General features: G+C 41.5%; 1 protein-coding gene across 3 annotated transcripts in view; it reads left to right on the top strand.

Annotated features, from left to right (window-relative positions):
• Positions 1 to 20,049, top strand: part of Ttc39b (tetratricopeptide repeat domain 39B) — a 115,968-nt gene that overhangs the window by 31,096 nt on the left and 64,823 nt on the right. The window contains exon 1 of one of the 3 annotated variants that reach the window (XM_075947029.1): positions 13,496 to 13,782. The exons of 1 other annotated variant lie outside the window; for it this stretch is intronic. The gene's annotated coding sequence lies outside the window, so the exon portion shown is untranslated. Of the gene's footprint in view, positions 1 to 13,495; positions 13,783 to 20,049 lie in introns of those variants that run through there. One more of the 3 variants, XM_075947030.1, reaches the window with a different exon arrangement.

Below are 20,049 nucleotides of genomic sequence, written 5' to 3'. Positions count from 1 at the left end.
CAGACACTCCTTCAGTGATGATCATGCCAACCTGCATAGGTGAGCAGTCACTGTACATAAAATCAGGTAAAGGTGTCAGTATTTTATGGTACCTTTAATTACCTTGTGGGTCCAAGTGAGGAGCCAGGGCTTTTTAGCAAAAGCCTGTTTCTGTTCCTCTTTACATGGTGGAAGAGGCAAACCTGTCATAGGAGGCTGCTTGTTTGTTTCCCGACTGCCTGGCTGCCCAGACTCCCAAAATTAACTACACAGAAACTGTACTAATCAAATCACTGCTTAGCCCATTAGCTCTAGTCTCTTATTGGCTCTTACATCTTAATGAACTCATTTCTATTAATCTGTGTATCACCACATGGTTGTAGCTTACCAGCAAGGTTCCAGCATGTCTGTTCCCGGCAGCGGCTACACGGCATCTCCCTGAATCTGCCTTCTTTCTCCCACTGTTCACTTTAGTTTTCTCTCCTAGCTCTGTTCTGTCCTGCTATAGGTCCAAGGCAGGTTCTTTATAAATCAGTGGTAATCACAGCATACTGAGCAGGAATACCACATCAGCTCCCCTTTTCTGTCTAAATGAAAAGGAAGATTTTAATTTTAACATAGTAAAATTACATGTAACAAAACCGTATCAAGTAGGAATTACAGTTACAATATTTATATCTACTTTATCTTTTATGACAACTAAGGAAAACTGTAACTATCTGTTCTTCAACTCCATCAAAGATCCCAGAAGGATATAATATTACCTAAGTAATTAGGAAGTGCATTGTAAACAATTTCCAAAACTCTAGAATTGATAGAGATATTTTGCTGCCTAGATAGTCATCCAAAGTTCTTCTGTAGCGTTGGAGCATCCATCTTCAGCCTACCGGCCCATAGTGTCTGGCAGACTTTTCAATGAAGCAGGAACTCTGAAGGATGGTCTCACCTTCTTTAGACAACTTCAGCAGTCATTTCTCTGTGGGTTCTGCATGTCCAGTTCACACAGCATACCATCAAGCAGTCCAGGGAAAAGCAGTTTCTTGCCCAAATGGCTAGCAAACTCCTTAAGGAGCCTCTTTGGTGCCCATTTTCCTCTTGAAGTTATTGGTGCTGCCAAGAGCAGATGTGTCTCAATGTCATGAAAAGTCCTAAGTTCTTAAAACATTTTAAATGCCATATTCTGAAAGTCTCTGAAAGATTTGAAGAATACCTATCTAACTGAAATATATCCCTGTACATCTAGAAAACCTAACTTACATGACTACAAGCTTGACTATTATTGATGATTATCTATTAACCTATATTTCTTAATTATACATTATATTTTTAAATGAGCTGCCCAAACATAATACCTTAATCAAGAGCAGAAATATACATAGAACAAAACTGACCTTAAATTTGTATCAATAAACCAAGATTCACACCAATGCAAAACTCTATAGCATATCCCCCTTTAAGTGTGAACAAACATTTATAAACAATATTTGGGAATATGGGAGTAGTTATCTCCAAACTGCTTCCTGCTGTTTATTGGGCAAAGTAATTTTTTGAGGGGTGTTCATGGCAACTTTTCAGGAGGTTTTGGTCCATTAAACCACATTAGTCTGGAAGGATTCCAAAGTTTTTCATCCTCTGTAGAAACAAAAAAAACCCCTCCTTTCCAAAGCAGCATATCCTTAGACTCAAATTTTGACATCAAGAAACCTTTAAAACATATATGTTGGTTTAGCTTAGCAGTTCCTAGAATCAAATGTCTCTCTGCAGTCAAAAATTCAAAGAAAACACAATAATATACATAATCCAGACTCTGTGTATATTCCATCTTTATGTGGCTTATTTTTACTCTATTGCTTTGTAGTATTTATTTTATTATCTTTATTCCTTTACTCTATATAACCTATATTTTGTCTCTTTAAAGACTTTGTTTTAGGAGTGGGAGGAGGGGAGGAAGTATAAATTTTTGAATGGAAAAATTAAAAAAAAAAGAAATAGGAACTTAGTTGGATCCTTAGACTTTTGTTTAGAGTATAAAAGTATTTACTTCTCTATTCCTGAAATACAAGGTCTGGCTATTAGCCACACCTGTTGACAATAACCTTGAGAGAGCAGAACTCTCTGATTTAAATCTAGGTGGGACCTTTGTTTGAGGTGGAGACAGACAATAACCTTGAAGTAATAGAGTTCCAAATCTCTGACCTTTGGAAGAGGTGGAAACAGGCTCACATTTTTGGACTTCCACGTGTCTCTGGGTATAAACTTTCATATTTAGAAGATAATTTGACAGATTACCACTTAGAAAAGTAACAATACTAGATTCTCCCCATAGGGCCCATGATTCTCACACCTAGTAATCCAACCCTGGCTGTTCTTTACTTGGACCATAGACTACAAGTCTTGTTTTTGATATAACAACTTACTACTTATCACATGACTTATTCCTCTGGGTCATATTATATGTGGACTATAAATTATTCATAGATGTTTTAAGAGCTACATGGATATGACTGAGACTCCAATTAGTTTTCAAAATAGCTTCAAAAAAACAAAATCCATTAAGAAATTCCATTAGTACTAAAAACTTACTGTGTAGATATCTTTATAATACTCCATTCTATCTCCTTTATACTGAAGCTGCCTGAATTAGTTGTTAATAAGAACTTATATTTTTACAAAGTGTACACAAGTAGTTGAATTAATGCTGGGATGGAGTAAATGCAGCAAATGAATAGAAATAAAGAGACTGTACCCCACTCGAACCATTGTGTGTAGCAAGAAGCCCTCCAGTTGTCATTGTAACCATGGGATTTTGAGATGCCCAGATTAATACCAGACAATGATAATGCTTTCAGTTGTGAGGGAACTTTTTAAACCTTTTTCAGTGACATTCTTAAATTCTCCCATGAAAACATGGGAGTCAGATAATATGTTGAAAAGTATATTGGTAAGTTTAAGTAGAAGGGAGTTGATATTTATAATTCTAACTCGGGATTAAAGGAAAATAAGTAAGTTAATACTACTATATTATGCTTTTAAAAAGTATGCTTTTAAAGTATGAAACGTTGCGATGAAAAACTAATGTTAATGTTTTCGTAGTGAAAAGCACTGTTGCCTGGACCCATGTTGGGCAGTTCATAACCAGTAACTCCAGCTCCATGAGATACAAGACCCTCTTCTGGGGAGCACAGACAATCGTGCCCTCGTGCATATTCCAACACACAGGTGCACACACATATAAAATTATAAATAAAGCGATAATGTTCACCACTTATTAACTTCTCTCACCCATCCTTTCTTCTCTTGCTTTTCCTTCCTAATGCCTTATTTACTTGCATGTGCTTCTTAAGTCTTACATTTTGTTCAAAACAAAACATGTGTTACACATACTTCTGAGCCAGGCTTAATTTGATTAGCAAATCATTGACATCTCTATTCATTTTTTTTGAAAGCAATGAAATGTTTGTGTTGGTTGTTGTGGGCTGCTATACAATTTTGGCTTTTTCTATTTTCTTAATAAATCAGTGTGATCCTCATGATAGGAGTTGTTCTGAGATGCACTTCAGAATATAGTAGAACACCATGCATTTGCAAATGTTCATACATGTAACTGTGAGTATATTTCTGTAATCTGTCCATATATTATGAATAATGTGTGTGTGCACATGGTGTCTGTTTATATGCATATTCCAGAGCTAGTAGTGCAAAGTTCAGTTATAAATCTACATATGAGATGTTCAAAAAACAAACAAAACAAAAACAAGACTTTGTTTTAGTTTTTAAAACCATTTACTTCCTTTTATAACTTTCTATATTCTTCCTCTCTCTCCCAAGCTTATGTATATTTTAAATACACGGTGTCTTGTTTAGAGGTCTTTTAAGTCTGAAACTGTCCTATTGTGCATCTGTAATCCTTTTCTGACCAGGACTGCTTCTTAAAATGCTAAAGCGCTTGGCTTGGACTAAGGCTGCTTTGCCTTTTAGCTCTGTCCAGTCCACTATGGTGAAGGTTCGCTCACTGCCTCTGAGACTGCTGGGTGGGAGCCGTTCTCATCACTTCAACTCTGGTAACCAGTTGGCCTATGCTGCCACCAAGTAACTTGCAGCACGCTGCCCACAAACCCCATTTAAATGCTTGGCCTCTTGAAAGAGCCAGAGTTTGCACTGGCAGCACAGCCCAGGAAGCTGCCTTTCAAAACCACTTGGGTTTCTTTTTTTTCTTTTTTCTTTTTTTTTTTGCTACCACTGAATTGGGAAGACCTTTCTTAAAGGAGCTGAGGCATGCTGCCAGCAAGCAGAGCCCATCCAAAAAAAATGCAGCTAAACTTTGATTTTTAGTGTCTAGAATTCCTTTCCAAGCCCTCTCAGGTTTTATATGCATTTAACTAGCACATGTTGGAGTGTCAATTTGTAATAGGAGGTGAGGCTGCTTGTTTGCTTCCCGACCGCCCAGCTGCCCAGACTCCTGAAATAACCACATAGAAACTGTATTAATTAAATCACTGCTTGGCCCATTGGCTCTAGCTTCTTATTGGCTAACTATTACATCTTAATTTAACCCATTTTTATTAATCTGTGTATTGCCATGTGGCTGTGGCTTACCAGCAAGGTTCTGGCATGTCTGTCCCCACCAGTGGCTACATGGCATCTCCCTTACTCTAACTTCTTTTTCCCAACACTTCCTTTAGTTTTCCCTGCCTAGCTCTGTTCTGCCCTGATATAGGCCCAAGGCAGTTTCTTTATTAATCAATGATAACCACAACATACAGAGTGGAATCCCACATCACAAACCAATCAAATGCACATTATTTTGTAAGGACAGTAAAGCCATTCATGAGAGCAGATCCTTTTAGAAGCCCTGCCTTGTACCCTGTTACCTGGAGATTCAACATAGGAATTTGTAGGTCCACAGATATTCAGACTGAAGCATGCACTGTTGAGAAAATATTCTCAAAGGAGAATGTAAAGATTTACAGTATACTAAAAAAGATTCCAGCCAAGAGATGGTTAAATAGTTAAAAGAAGATACTGCTTTTTGGCTTCTGTGGGTACCAAATACATGCATGGAACACAGACATGCATTCATACAAAGCACTAATACACATAAAATGAAAAATTCCTGTCATCTCTGAGCAATGAAGGATAACTACTGTTACTGTTCAAAGATGGACTGAAGGGGTCTTTTAAAATGTATATTTTTCACAAAGCAATGGTTTGTGGCTGGCTGTGTTTGTCAGCTCATAGATAATTTAGTAGTGTCCAGTCTGGCAATGTGAGCACTACCCATAGCTGGAGGGATCATTTCTGCCATTTCTCAACCATTGGCTGACTTGGTTTTTATTTGAGGTTTATGTAAATGACCTGTCAGTTCTTAAGCAATGAGCTCATTGTCTTTTTACTTCCACTGTCTTCTAGCTGCCTTTCCCCAACACTTCCATCCGTTCTCTTTTCTACCTGTGGTAAAATAGCCACTTAAAAATGACCAATAAAACATTTAAAAGCAGATGCTTGAGAATTTCATCCTTTGGAGTGTGTCACCGTTGCTGTTTTGAAAGTTAATCAGCGGGCTGGAGAGATGGCTCAGCGGTTAAGAGCATTGCCTGCTCTTCCAAAGGTCCTGAGTTCAATTCCCAGCAACCACATGGTGGCTCACAACCATCTGAAATGAGATCTGATGCCCTCTTCTGGCTGCAGGCAGACACACAGACAGAATATTGTATATATAATAAATAAATATAAAAAAAAAAAAAAAAAAGAAAGTTAATCAGCATCTTTGTGACTCTTCTTTCCTCCCACTTCTTTCATTGTGCTCACAGAGCAGCATGTGTAGATCTCCTCTAAGGCTTAGGGACACCTGGCTGAGCATCATTTTACTGGTGTAGTTTAGTGTTGTGTATCATATACATTTAATAAATCTGAAGATTTAATAGCCAGCCACTAACGAATTAAAAGGGCTCACAGTTGCTGAAATCTGAAGAGGTATTAGGGGCTTATATACCTTCCATTATTCTGCAAAGTAATTCCCATGCTATTTATTTTACTGTTGTTGTTCAGAATGGGAGTGTTTAAGACATCAGGAGTTGTCTTCTTACCCATAATCAGAACTTTCTGACTATGTTCGCTGCAGTGCTGAAGGGAAGAGTGCCTCAGGTACTCCATTTGGAAGCTTTGGGTTTCTGTCTACCCTGGCAGCCTTACTTTTGCTTTTGTGTTCTTAAAGGAAGTGTGTGCATATAGAGTTCTGCATGTCAGCTCTCCCATGAATTAAGGGATTATTTGACTTTTAAAAATTGTGAGCCAGAAGAATGTATGATGTGGTCTAACTTCCATAAGAGATATCCCTTCCTTAGCTGTTTGAAGCAACACCTGTGTTTGAAATGAGCCCGCCTGTGGCTTCAGACCAACAATATTGTTTACAGATAGATTAATCCTGTATCTTTATTTTTTAAATTTATTTATTTATTAAAGATTTCTGTCTCTTCTCTGCCACCACCTCCCCCTCCCCCAGTCAAGTCCCCCTCCCTCATCAGCCCAAAGAGCGAATCCTGTATCTTTAATAGAGCTTGGTCACTAAAATAGAATATGGATGCTTTCCCACATAATTCCATGTAAGTAAGGTGTCTTTTGCAATCCCTCCCCTCCCCTCCCCTCCCCTCCCCTCCTCTCCCCTCCCCTCCCCTTCCCTTCCCTTCCCTTCCCTCTGGCTCTCCTGGAACTTGCTCTGTAGAACAAGCTGGCAGTGAACTCAGAGATCCACCTGCTTCTGCCTCCAGAGTGCTGAGATAGAAGGTATGCACCACCACCGCCTGGCTTGTAAAACATATCTTTAACCTGTTAAATAATTGATTTGAAAGTATTTTGTTACCTTAGATATAAAAAAAGCTTCACAGATAAATGCTAATCAACATACAATATATATTGAACAAACACTGCTGTTTTTATAGAGGAAAAATGTGAGACATTTTGCTTATTTTCACGCAGCCCCATATAACATTAAAAAATGTTATGAAAGGAAAAAATAATTCTTGTAAATTTATCAAATAAGATAAAGAATATAGTTTTGCATATTTCCCCATTTCTGGGGATCCATCCTGTCAGACTATGGATAAGAGAATGCCTGCTTTGTGTGGTAGTGATGGTGTTATTGCCTCCTCCCCTTCTTCCTCCTGCTTCTCCTCCTCCTCTCCTGTTACTAGTTTTATGAACTCACAGGACACTCTAGGATATCTGTTGAGCACGTTGTCTACATCATAGGGCATTGAGCTAGTTTGGGGACTTGACCAAAGCTGGTTGTGCATTGATGAAAGTTCTAGGAAGTCTTTAGTCTCCCTTAGGTGCACTTTGCTATGATGACATGCATACCGAGGCAAGTGGTGGAAGAGTTTATTTTGGCTTACACTTCCAGAGGGGAAGTCCACAATGGTGCAAACACTGGAGCAGGACACTGGCTGATCACATCTTCAAACACATGCAAAAGAGAGTGAACTGGAAGTGGGGAGAGGCTGCAGACTCTCAAATCCCTCCCCCAACAACCTACTTCCTTAGGTTAGATAAGGCTCCTAATCTCCCCAAGCAGTGCCACCAACTGGGGACCATGCGTTTAAATACCTGAGCCTGTGGGGAATGTTCTTCTTCAAACCATCACATCCTTTTGATAACCTCCTCAGTATCAGCACTTTTAGGGGAGAGGTACAAACACACATGTGGGATGGATAGCTTGGAATACTAAAGAAAACATACTAGGAAGTTATTCTTTAAACATTAAGAGCAAACAGAGGCAAACATTTTTATATTCATTGGGTAGAGAAGTATGTTTTAAGCAGGGCACCAATGGGAAAAAATGATACTAGTGATCATTATGAGAAAACACTTATAAGATTATTTAAAAGAAGGCCTAAGGCCAAAAGGCTGGGGTTGTGTTTCAGTGGTAGGGAGCTTATATCTAGCATGTTCATAGCTCTAGGTCTGATGTCTAGTCTCTCTCTCTCTCTCTCTCTCTCTCTCTTTCATTCATTCTTTCTCTCTCACATGCACACACGTGCACATGCATGCACACACACACACACACACACATAGAACCCTTAAAACTTTTTTTTAGGGAATCTTTAGCCTTCCTCAGCTTTTGAGCATGTCAGTTAGGTTGGGAATACTTAGAAAACTGTAGTCTCTTTCCACTTAAAAGATTCCTGGAGTTATGTACACATCCTACCTTTTGTTATTTCTTAATTATTATATTCTAATGATTAAATGTATAAAAGACTCTATACACATGATATCAATTATTCTCATATACATTACATTCACAAAGTATGGTTAAAATCTACATTTAAGTTTTCGTATAGGAGAAAGATAAAAGTTGAGAGTTAATTATGATGAACAGTGAAGATGTGAATTACAGTGTACTTAGGATTTTGCAGTTGGATTGCTACTTCTCCCCCATCCCTCAGTGTAAGCTTCACAAGAGCAGGTCTCTGATGTCTTCTTAGGTGTCTCTAGTTCTTTTGGGCAGCACAGTATTAACTACGTCTGCTGAGTAGCTAGCTTTTATGTTACATGGAACTCCAGGAGAACAGCAATTGTGTTTGCTCACCACACCATATAGCAATATAAAGTGTACAAGTATATTAATTGGCATTATATGCACTAACGCTTGTGAGCACTATTAGAAATCTGGGTAGTTGGGCCAGCAAGATGACTCAGTGGATAAAGGTGCTCGCTGTCAAGCCTGACAACCCTGAGTTCACTCCCTGGACACACATCGTATAAGGAGAGAACTAACTCTTGTAGGTTGTTCTGTGGCATCCACGTTCCTCCCCTCCAACAAACAGTAAATAAATGTTTTAAAAAAAAGAAATGATAAGTCACATATATGGACGAATAATCGTATTTTTATGAAGAGAAGTTGTGTATCTAGGGAGAGAGGAAGCTGATAAGATACAGAAAGCTGATTGTGAACACAGGTCATGAAAGCTGGGAGATTGCCTAAATTCCTCCCTACGGTTGTATAAGCAGAGAGCAGTTGCTGGAGGAAGAGGAAGAGGAGACTACCTTTAAGAGAGGTGCCTACAGATTGGTCAGGAAGCGCCAGGTACGGTCTCTCATGAGTTCACCCACATGAATCTAAAACCCTGGGTAGGTCATCTCTGACTCTGACAGGTACTGACAATGTTAAATCCTGTACTTGTACCTTCTTTCCCTGCTCACCAGCTCCTATAATTTCCTCAATCATTTTAAATCTTTTTACTACTGTCTTTTGTAAATCCTGAATCTCTTGGCCTGCATATATTTCTAGTGATTTCATGGAGGCACCCAGCCTCTGGTCCTCATTCTGCACATGTGATTCCAAGGACTGAAGTTTTTCCTTTAAAGATAACATCTCATCCTTGATCATTATTTCGATAGCATGTAGATTGCCTTCCTGGATAGATACTCTATCCGCTAACCTATCATAACTTTTAAACAGATTTTGATTGTCCAATGCATGAATCCAATGTATGAATTCTTTCAGATTATTTCTCAGTACCCTTTGACATGGATTGAATTTTGTCTGTCAAATTAATGTTATCCTTTTCAATAGTATTAATGTTTTCAGGTAACTTTTGATTTTCTATGGTATTAATCCTGTCAGCTATCTGTTCATTATTAGTCTGTAAAGACTGTATCATTTCTAAAAGTGCCTCATTCTTGACTCTGTTATCAAACCATTTTCTTAAGGATATAATATGAAAAACAAAACTAAGTCCCAATATTCAATAAATGGATGTATCAGAAAACCCATATAAACCTTGCAGAATACCATCCTTAGTATAAGCAAAAATGTTATTAAATTCCTGGATGGTAATATTGTCTGCAATTATATAACTTTCAAGTTTATTGATTTATTTATTAATCAAATAGTTATTTTTGTTGTGAGATTTTGGTAAATTGTTGTAGGTTTAATAATTTTTATTGGCCAGCAGGTGTTGTGGTTGCAGTTGTGTGGCAGTGAGATGCAATCAGAGGCAGCACAAAACGTCCCACACCACTTTGGTTTCACATATTTGGTTAAATACTGATAAGTATGCTTTGCTCTTTGCTTAAGTATAACATTGAGACATTTGAAACATTTGACTTTAATACTGAGGTTTGGGTAAGAGAAAATTTCCAAAGGTATGAGGAGACATCAAAATATCAAATGTTTTAATTGTGGTAGAATAGGACATTTGAGAAGGCACTGTAGACAAGGAATTTCTAGAAATAATGTCTCCTCTGGGAATGACAAAAATAAAAGGTATCAATTTTCTGGATTATGTAGGAGGTGTGGCAAAGGCTGACATTGGACCAATGTATGCAGACCAACAAAAGACAGAGAAGGCAACGTGATACCATTGGGAAACTCCTTGGGGGGGGGGGGGCTCTCGCAGGCCCCTGAGTCAAACATGGTCCAGTTATTCCCAGTTACTATGGAGGACTCATCTCACCAGGGAAATTTAAAAATCCATTGCCTGATGTAAAAAAAAAAATACTGTTCTATATGATGGAATAAACATGGAGGATGAATCAAAAATTCCAATAGGAAATAAGAAATGTATATTCTGGCAGATTTCTGTTAATGATCAAAGACAAAAACTGAGAGTGCATATAACTAACACTGTAATTGAGAGATTACTAGACATGGCTGTGGACATGAGTTCATTACTCCAGAATCTTGCATCTGAGTTTTCCTCTTCAAGAGGCAGATGTTCAATTCCTAGGAATTGGAACCCTATCTCAAGTGAAACAAGGCACGAGGTGGATTGACTTCATTGGGCCAGAAAGACAGAGAGGAAGGCTGAGGCCATCTGTGGCTAATAATGCAGTGAATTTATGGGGTTGTGACCTGCTGCAGCAATGGAATACCCAGATTAACATTCCTGCAGTCCCAGAAATGCATGTTTCTGCGAAGGATATTATAAGGCACTATACACAAAGGTCAACAGCGATTCAGGCTGTACAAGAACACAAAGCAACTAGCAAACCTTTACAGGTACCAATGGTCCTGCCTTTAAAATGGTTAACTGAGAAACTAATATGGGTTAAACAATGGCCTTTAACAGAAGACAAAGTGCAGGCTTTAGAACAGCTGGTACAGGAGCAACTAGATGATCACCATATTGAAGAATCAACCAGCCCTTGGAATACTTCTGTATTTGTTGTTAAAAAGAAATCTGGAAAATGGAGAATGGTGACAGATCTAAGAGCTGTCAAAAAAGTAATTCAACCAGAACTCCAAATAGGAACCTCAGAAAAACCCTATTGAATACTCAGACTATTTGCAATTATACCAGATAGTAATCTTGGAACTTAACTATCATTTTACTTTCACAGGATCCCATAGAAAGAACATTACCCCCCATGACAGCTAGAGGTAATTCTGGAAGATTTCATCTCCTCTCCCAACAAAGTTTGTCCTCAGGGTTAGGAACATCATTTAGGGTTGATTATAATTGATATAGGGTTGGGTATTGGGGTGAAAATTATGTATGCTCAGGGATCTCTTTGGAAAAGAAAGAGGGAAATTGGATGGGATAATAGGTGAATTAGTGTGAGCTTACACTAATAATAATAGTGAGTAATAGAGTGAATACTTGTGAGCTATTATTTATAGACAATTTACATTGGTATAGATTTTTGTATATTGATACAAATTCAAATTACATTGAATATGTTCCTATTTCTGTCTACAATATTTGTACACCTAGGCAAAATTATTTTTTTCATATTGTATGCATTCATGCTTCTTCCTCTGTTTAAGATATTTTATATATTGATGCAATTTTAGCATAAATTTATCATATTGTACTATATATTTCTACCTCTGCTCAAGATACTTGTACATTGTTTACATTTTGAGGTCATTGTCCTCATTTGCTGTACAGTTGTTTAAAGATTGTTTAATATTTTAATATGAAGTCAGTCTTTATGCTATATATGTATTAAAAATTATAGACCAATAATCATCCATTTTTTCATACTTACAGTTAGACTAATCAGGTTCTTTAGAAACATAGAGATTATATTCTGCATAAATAAGTAATCTTCAGTCACTTCAAAGAACTGTAGAATATGGTATTTAAATAACTTGGGGTTCTGTTGATGTGAGACACAGTTGCTCCTGATAGCTCTGATCTGTTCCTCAGAGAATGTTGGGCACTGAAGACAATTCACTTGGAGCTTATTTTCTTCTTGGCAAAACTGGCCTTTGGGCAAGGAACTGCCCATGCCTTGACTACTGACAAAATGCAAGATGTCTGGACAGAACAAGCAGGATACAAGAGAAAGACTGTCAAATCTTGCCAAGACAGGATAAGACAGTTCTGAAAATTTTCCTGCCTCTGAAAATGGTCTATCAGCTATTTCTAATACAAGACTTAGATTCCTTAGGATAAGATAATTATTGAAACATTTATCACATGTTTCTTGCTTGATATTGTTTATGCTGGCTGTAATTCTAATTTTTATACTTGATATTTGTTCTTATTGTATATTGTTTTATATTAGGCTTAGACTTCTCTTATTTAAACAAAAAGGGGACGTGCTATAGGAACTCCTCCAGCCAATAGCCTTTAAGATACCAGCTCACTTGGACGTGGCCTCTTACACTATAAATGCTGATGTAAAGCCCGCTAACTCTCTCTTCTGGCTGCTGGATTCGGTTCCTGTTCCCTGTTTGTGGAGAGGACTGTGATCTGTGAGTCTACCCCTAAATAAATAACCCTTTATTATACTCAATTCTGAGCTAGTGTGGGGTTTCTTTTTAGCATCCATCTTCGCGGGATATTTGTTCTCCATCATCCCAGGAACAATCATGCAACTCAAAAATAATACGTAACTTGGAAATCAATATTACTAAAGAAAAAAATGTCAATTGTTAAGTTCCATTCATATGACATAGGACAGAGAAAAATATCCCAAGTAAATTGTTACAGAATATTGACAATGATTATCTCTGTACTATGGGATTGTGTCTGGATTTATTTTTCTTCATTTCCTAGTTCCTATTTATAATCTGGAGATACCACCTTCTTATACTTGGTGGTAACTCCCCGCACACGACAGTGTCTTATATAGCCATATCAACAATCACAACACAGATAAAACTATAACCAAAAAACACAACTCCAAACTCAAGCCCACTTGAAATACTGTTTATCAAATGTCAGTTTCAACCTGGCCTTTCTGGCAGCCTTGCTTTGCCTGTCTCATGATGGGGATTTGTCACTGACACAACCTGCCAGACTGACTTCCCATCTTCAGTGTTCCTTTAAAGTGTGTTTTAAGAAAGTCCATGGGTATAAAATATAAGTCACGCCTGGGAATAGCAGCCTGTCCTTACTTTTTCTTAAAATAACAAAGTAATTGATGCTATCCTTTGATAGAGAAATGCCTAGGTTAGGTGAAAAGTTATTGGATGCTCCTGTGGTTTTTATACACCCGCTCTCTGTAAACAGTGATGGATTAGGACTAGGCTGCAGCAGAGATTGGGGGAAGAAAATCTCCCAGCATCCCTTCCTGCGGAAGCAGCCGCCACAGCAGTGAGTGTAGCTGCCACCGTAACTGACAGGTCTTGAAGTCACCCCGCAGTGCTCCGGGGGCGTCAGATGCCTGGTTACCTCTTTGCCGGGATCTGGAGGCCGGGGAACGAAGCAGAAGTTGAAGATTTCTGCTGGTCTTTATACTGAGGAATGGTTCTTTTAGTTGGCTTTTGAAAAGATCTGGTAGAAGAGAGGGAAGACAGCTTTAATAGTGGAGCTGTGTTCTCTGCTCTGAAGTTACAGCCGCTGGGAGTCTGTGAGTATGCTGTGTTTATTCAGCGGTTCTGGGGACACAATTATAAGGTTCTCTTTAAGTCTGGGAGGATTTATTTAAGGAAACCTTTTGTGTGTGGGGGGAATTAAAGAGTTCCGTTTGAATAGAGACTTGCAGGTTTTGTTAGATGACATTGTCCTTTTAGCTTCCTGTCAAGCTTGCGGGGGCTTCCCACGCCCCCTCCCCTTTTTGAATCGTCTGAGGGTGAGTGCTGTAATTGCAGAAAACAGCATGCCTGCGTCTGTGCACTGCCTGCGCTGCAGAGGCTGTGGTCTTCCCTGGTGCCAGGGCTGCTGACCAATGCTGCAAGGTGTGCCCTGGGGCTCCCCAAGACTCCCACGGCAGAACAATAGCAGCAGGAGGAGCTCACTTGTGCTCTCTGTGCTCCTCTTAGGTCCTCTGCGGCCACTTTCTAGCTTTTTGTTTTGTCTTGTTACGATATTAAAACCTTAAAGATGAGTAAAGTGGTGTTCATTCTGAAATAGCCTGTGTCCTTTATCCTAGACTTTCACCTCCAGCTGGGTGGTGTTAGCTGCAGCCCATGTCTGTGGCAGGTCATGGTGAACGTGAGCCCTGGGAAGTGAGCTCTGCTTCCTGACCTTTTAAAGTTGTACATTGGAATTACTGCTGGTGTGTGTGTGTGTGTGTGTGTGTGTGTGTGTGTGCGAGCGAGCGAGCGAGCGAGAGAGAGAGGGAGGGAGAGAGAGAGAGAGAGAGAGAGAGAGAGATACAGATCCTGAACTCAGAACTTCTGTCCTGAGTCATTGTATGTGTGTGTATATGTGTGTGTGTGTGTGTGTGTGTGTATGTATATGGCACAGATCCTGAACTCAGAACATCTGTCCTGAGTCATTGTGTGTGTGTTTGTATGTGTGTGTGTGTATGCCACAGATCCTGGACTCAGAACTTCTGTCCTGAGTCATTGTGTGTGTGTGTGTGTGTGTGTATGTGTGTGTGTATGCCACAGATCCTGGACTCAGAACTTCTGTCCTGAGTCAGTGTGTGTGTGTGTGTGTCTGTGTGTATGCCACAGATCCTGGACTCAGAACTTCTGTCCTGAGTCATTGTGTGTGTGTGAATGTGAACATATGTGTATGACACAGATCCTGAACTCAGAACATCTGTCCTGAGTCATTGTGTCCCACTTTTCTCTTCTAGAACTCAACATAGGCTGCAACTTCCTTTTCTGGATTGATGAACGCACCCTAAGCATTTTGTTAGCATAAAGATTGGTTTGACCCTAACATGTTCTTACTGGTCTTTGTGAACTGATTCTTATCAGTTGGCTATCGATCTCCTCCCTCCATCTTTAAACCACATAAACGTGACTTTTAGAAGTAATATATCCAGAGAGTGGTAGTCAGAATACTTTTAAACAGCAACCGGTCATAGTTGTCTTTGTACATCTACTTGACTTAGGCAGATATAACATGTAAGCTTTGTGGGTGCCAGGATTTGGTTGATTTTCCACAGAGTAAAAATAAATGGAGGATTTAAAAAAAAAAAAGAAAAAAGAAAAAAATCCCTGCCACCTAGAGATCAAACATCTGCTGCTTTTATTTTTAAACATTTTGTCATACCTAAGTGCAGCAACTTGAATTTAATTAGGAAGGATGCTAAATTTAGGATCTCTGCCTTCAAGCTTGCAAAGACTGTTCATTCATTCATTCATTCACTCATTCATAAATGTTTACATTTGTTGCCAAGATTTTCCCAAGCTCTGGGGATATAACGCTGCAGAAAATACTGTACTTGGACTCCCGGAGCAGATATTTTTAGTAGGCAAAGGAGGCCGTTGAAACCTAATTACCAGGTTATTTCATTCGAGCTGTGGTGAGCCTTTCAGCTCTGTAGCTACAGGCTACTTTGTGAGCAGCTTTATGTGGGCCACATAAATGCTTGTAACCAGCGCTGCCCCAGGCTGTCAGTCACAGAGCCTCTGAGATGGAGGTGTTAGAACTAAGTTCATTAGTTCAACAGGTACGCTGTAAGCACAGGGTTTAGATCAGAAAGGACTGGTTTCTGTTTTGGCTGGTCCACCAGGGAAGGGAGGGAGGGATATTGGTTATTATGTACGCTCTGTGCCATCATTTCCCTGTCCTAGGGGAGAAGATAGAGCTGGGGTCTTCCTCAAAGGTTTTCTGGGCCGGGCCCAGTGCTTTTGGTCATTCTGCTCCTCCTCTTCCTCCTTCTCCTCCTCCTCTCTCTTTATAGTAACGGACCTGTCAGTGGACATACAGATGAGGAAAAGGAAGTTCACAGAGATCAACCCCATCATCGCCTGGGGTCACTCAGAGTGACAATTGTAATGGCACCCCTTGTATGCTGGCAGACCTGTGCTCCTTGGGGTGATTGCATTGTGTGTCCCAGCTGGAGGATGATTGGGGGCAGCGTCCCCCAATTTCTTCTGGTGTAAACTTCAGTGTATTTCTGGATATCGTGCATCATGAACAATAAAGTGATTATTTCCTTTGGCCCCAAGCCCAGGTCTTCCGATCACTTTACAGTTGTTTTCCCCCTGCTGGCATATGCCTCACCCTCGGCTCCCTTCAGAAAGGAGAGCGCTGTGTGTGGACAGGCTGAGCTTCAGCCTGAGCCAGGTGAGCCCACGCGAAAGGCACGGGCGAGGTTCACCCGAGGAAAGGGATGGTGGTGGGAAGAAGCCGTCTTTCCTGTACTTGGTGTGCAGATTGCTGCCCATCAAGTCAGAGCGCTGTCTGTCAACCTCGGCAGTGTTCCCACGGAGTCACACAGCAGCCGTCACTTTCTGCAGTGCGGTAATGAGGCAGGGAGTGACTTCATCCAGCAAGTCTCCCGGACCTGCCACAGTTTCTAGCTGGCCATGTGGCTTCTTGGTGGGAAGTGTGACAAAGAACTTGTGAGCCCAGGGCCCTGTTGACACCACACTCCTCACCCCAGACCCCTTGTGCTCCAGCGTCACCTCACACCTTAAAGCCTGCAACTTTGGCTAAGCTGTGTTGTGCCCTGCAGGTGGGAACAGCTTGTGCTTCCAGAGTTCCTCCTAGCGGGGCTCTTCTGAAGCTTGTTTGAATCTTGACGACTGTGTCCACTTGGAATTGTCTACCCTGTGACTGTACTCCACCCTGAAGGCGCAAACATGTTGGACAGGCCGGGCCTGTGGGTGTTGGAGACCCCTCCCCAGACTGACACCCTGGCAATAACCAAATTGCCAGGTGACCTTGGTGAGAGCGAGGAGCTGAGCGGCAGTGCTGTTTGTTCTAAAGGAGACTTGGGGCTTAGCACGCGGATTTGATGCAAACCTCATGCGTGGTTTCCTCTTCTTTTGACGGTTCACTAGTTCGCAGGTGGGGGCAGCCCTTAGCGACCATTAGGTGGGATGAATGGATTTCTTCAGCGATCCTCTTAGATTCGTGGGTTATAGGATACCTTATTTGAAATCATTGCAGGAGGCTGCACTTTAGAAAGAGAAGAACAGGGGCTACGACTTGAATTTCACCCGTGGTCGGGGCTGTGTTCATTGTCTTAGACAGTAAGGCAGAATTCGAGCCTTACAGTTGTCCACAAACCAGGACGTGTAACATAAACAGGTAGTTTAGTTGCTGTTCACCTTCTCAGTAATTTAGGGTTTCTCCTTCCTTCTTTGCTCCCTCCCTCCGTCTCCCTCCCTCCTCTCTTCTGCAATAGCAGCCGTTCCCTCTGATAGTTTCATACCACACAGCCTGAATAAATATAGCATATCAGCACAGAAGTGTGGGAGAAGAGTCAGTGCCGGTGCTTAATTTCTCGACTATTTATTTCTATGCCTGTCCTTCCATGCACACACACCCATCAGCGTCTACTCACTAATACACTCCCGTGTCCATGTTTCATACACCGCTCACTACAGTTGAAAAAGCAGGCTGACGCTCCTCAGCGAGCAGAGACAAACTCATCTGAGGAAATGGCTTTTGGGTGACTTACTTTTTCTCTTCTCCTGGATTAGGAGGTAAAAGGAAAGGAATTCTTGTCTTTGTAACAGTTGTTATTTAAAGACATCCTGCTATTCCTTGTTTCAACTCTGACTTTTTTTTTTTAAATGAACAACTTCTTCCCAGCCATCCTTACCCTGAAAACCCGCATTTGCTGTACACCCTGCAAAAATCTGCTTCCGTGCCAGGAGGGGCATGGTCACTGGCCAAACACTGCTTTTAGGATTGCTGGAGACATTAGGCAGAAGCGCTGAGTAGCTGGAATGAATGCCTTCCCTGGCCTGTGTCTGGGAAGCTCTTGGCGCTCCTCGTCTTAAGGGGCACAACAACATTGCCACCCTGGCAACCCTTACATTTATTTATGTGCTGGCTCCAGCTAAAAGGTGATTTTACAAACGGAGTACATCGCCTTGTGGGAGCGTCCCCATGAGGTAGACTGAGCCCGGAATTGTTCTTTCCTGCTCTTGCCGAGGCCTGCCATCACGACGGCTGCCACACATGGGGTGGTGCCCGGCTTTGCCTTTCGTCCTGGTAGACTGCTTTCTCAATTCTCGGGGGTACTCTGGTGCGGAAGGATGAGAGCGGTGAAGTAAATTTACTGCTGGAAGCGAGTCCTCCAGTAGAGAAGAGGACCCCCCCCACACACACCGGCCCGCATTTGCCTTTCAGTTAAAAGAGTGAGCTGAGCGGTTGGACCCAGGAGCTGCACACCTCTCCTGCCAGTCTGCCACCCTGTTGTCATTGGTTTCAAGTGACACAGGAAATTTGATTTGCTCTGCCTGAGGGAAGAAGTTGGGAAGGTCTAGGTTCCTGTTCTTGGGAGTTTGCTGTGTCTTTGGGCAAGGAGAACAGCACTGTTTGGGGACAGTTTGAACAGACAGCGGTTTCCCTCTGCCCACTTAGTGAGTCAGGCCTGACATACTCCATACTCAGTGTGGAAATGAACGTTTATTCTTTCCTAGTGATCTTACTTTTCAGCGAAGCCCCAATTCCCACCAGGAACTGAAAACAAACCAACACAAAGCTGTCAGTGAAGCTGGCTTTCAGATTTCCAGGGCTAATTTCTGGAGAGATGGTGGAGTGGGGTGTGGCGAGGGAGGGCCACTACCCAGCGGCCTCCTTCCCTCCCTCCAGGGCGAAGCTGCTACAGTGGGAGGCTGGGGAGGGGCTCCTGGTAGGACCCACTGTCAGGCCTTTGCACTGGCTGTTAGCCCCCGCTGTCTGTGTGTGGCTGTGGGTGTTTGTAGGTGCCTGTGGGGCTTGTGAGTGGGCATGGCCCTGATCCTGGGGCTTAGCACTCTTTCTTGGTCTCGGTTGGCCCACAGGAACCCCAGGTCCTGAAACTACTCCCACTTTGTCACTAAGCTAGCCTGAAAACGTCTTATTTGGTCGTTATCTAAGAGACTCTTTTTCATAGTAGGGTGCATGGGAATCTTTCGAGTAAACTAAGTTGTTTGTTTGTTTGTTTTTCTTGATACAGGGTTTCTTTCTCTGTGTGTCCTTTGGCTATCCTGCAACTCACTCCATAGACGAGGCAGGTCTCAAATTCACAAAGATCCACCTGCCTCTGCCCCCAAGTGCTGGGATTAAAGGTGTGCATCACCGTGCTCTGGTGGCTTGAACAAAGTTTTATTTTATTTTATTTTATTTATGATTATTATTATTATTTTGGAGACAGGGTTTCTCTGTGTAACTCTGTTTTGGAACTCACTTTGTAGATCAGGCTGGCTTTGAACTCACAGAGACCCACCTGCCTCTGCCTCCCGAGTGCTGGGATTAAAGCCTGCACCACCACCATCGCCCCGCTGAGCCAAGCTTTTGATGTGCTTCTGTTTACTTAGTTCTGCCTGTGCGTCTTGCTCTGGAGTTAAAAACTTTATGACCTTGAGAACCAACCTTAAGTGTCTTCTTTCCCTGGCTGTTACTTTTGATTTCCTTTGCTGTCGTTGGTCTTGGCACAGTGAGTGTGTCTAGGTTGGTGGGTAGATCAGGGGTGGCTGGTCTGCTCAGGGGAGGGTGGTGCCACCCTGCAGTTGCTCCCTGGTTCCTCTGTCCAGTCAGCATAATGCTAATCGAAGGTTCCCTTCCCCAGCACGGGGCTAGGTGCTGTGGCACTGTCCTTCAAGATGCTTCCAGTCCCGGGAAGAGTCAGTTGTTTAGGGCTCACTTTGCTCAGCCTGCACACCCTGTCTGTATTAACACCACGTACGTGGCGCCAGTTAGCATCCCGCCATGTTCGTCAGTTCACTTTTAAGGAACTCACTATTTCACTACCATGTCGCTAAGCCACACCTCTCTC

The sequence above is a fragment of the Microtus pennsylvanicus genome, chromosome 13 (assembly GCF_037038515.1).
Source record: "Microtus pennsylvanicus isolate mMicPen1 chromosome 13, mMicPen1.hap1, whole genome shotgun sequence".
NCBI classification, from domain to species: Eukaryota; Metazoa; Chordata; class Mammalia; order Rodentia; family Cricetidae; genus Microtus; species Microtus pennsylvanicus.
The sequence above is the reverse complement of the archived record's forward strand: the minus strand, read 5'-3'. Positions and strand labels throughout refer to the sequence as shown.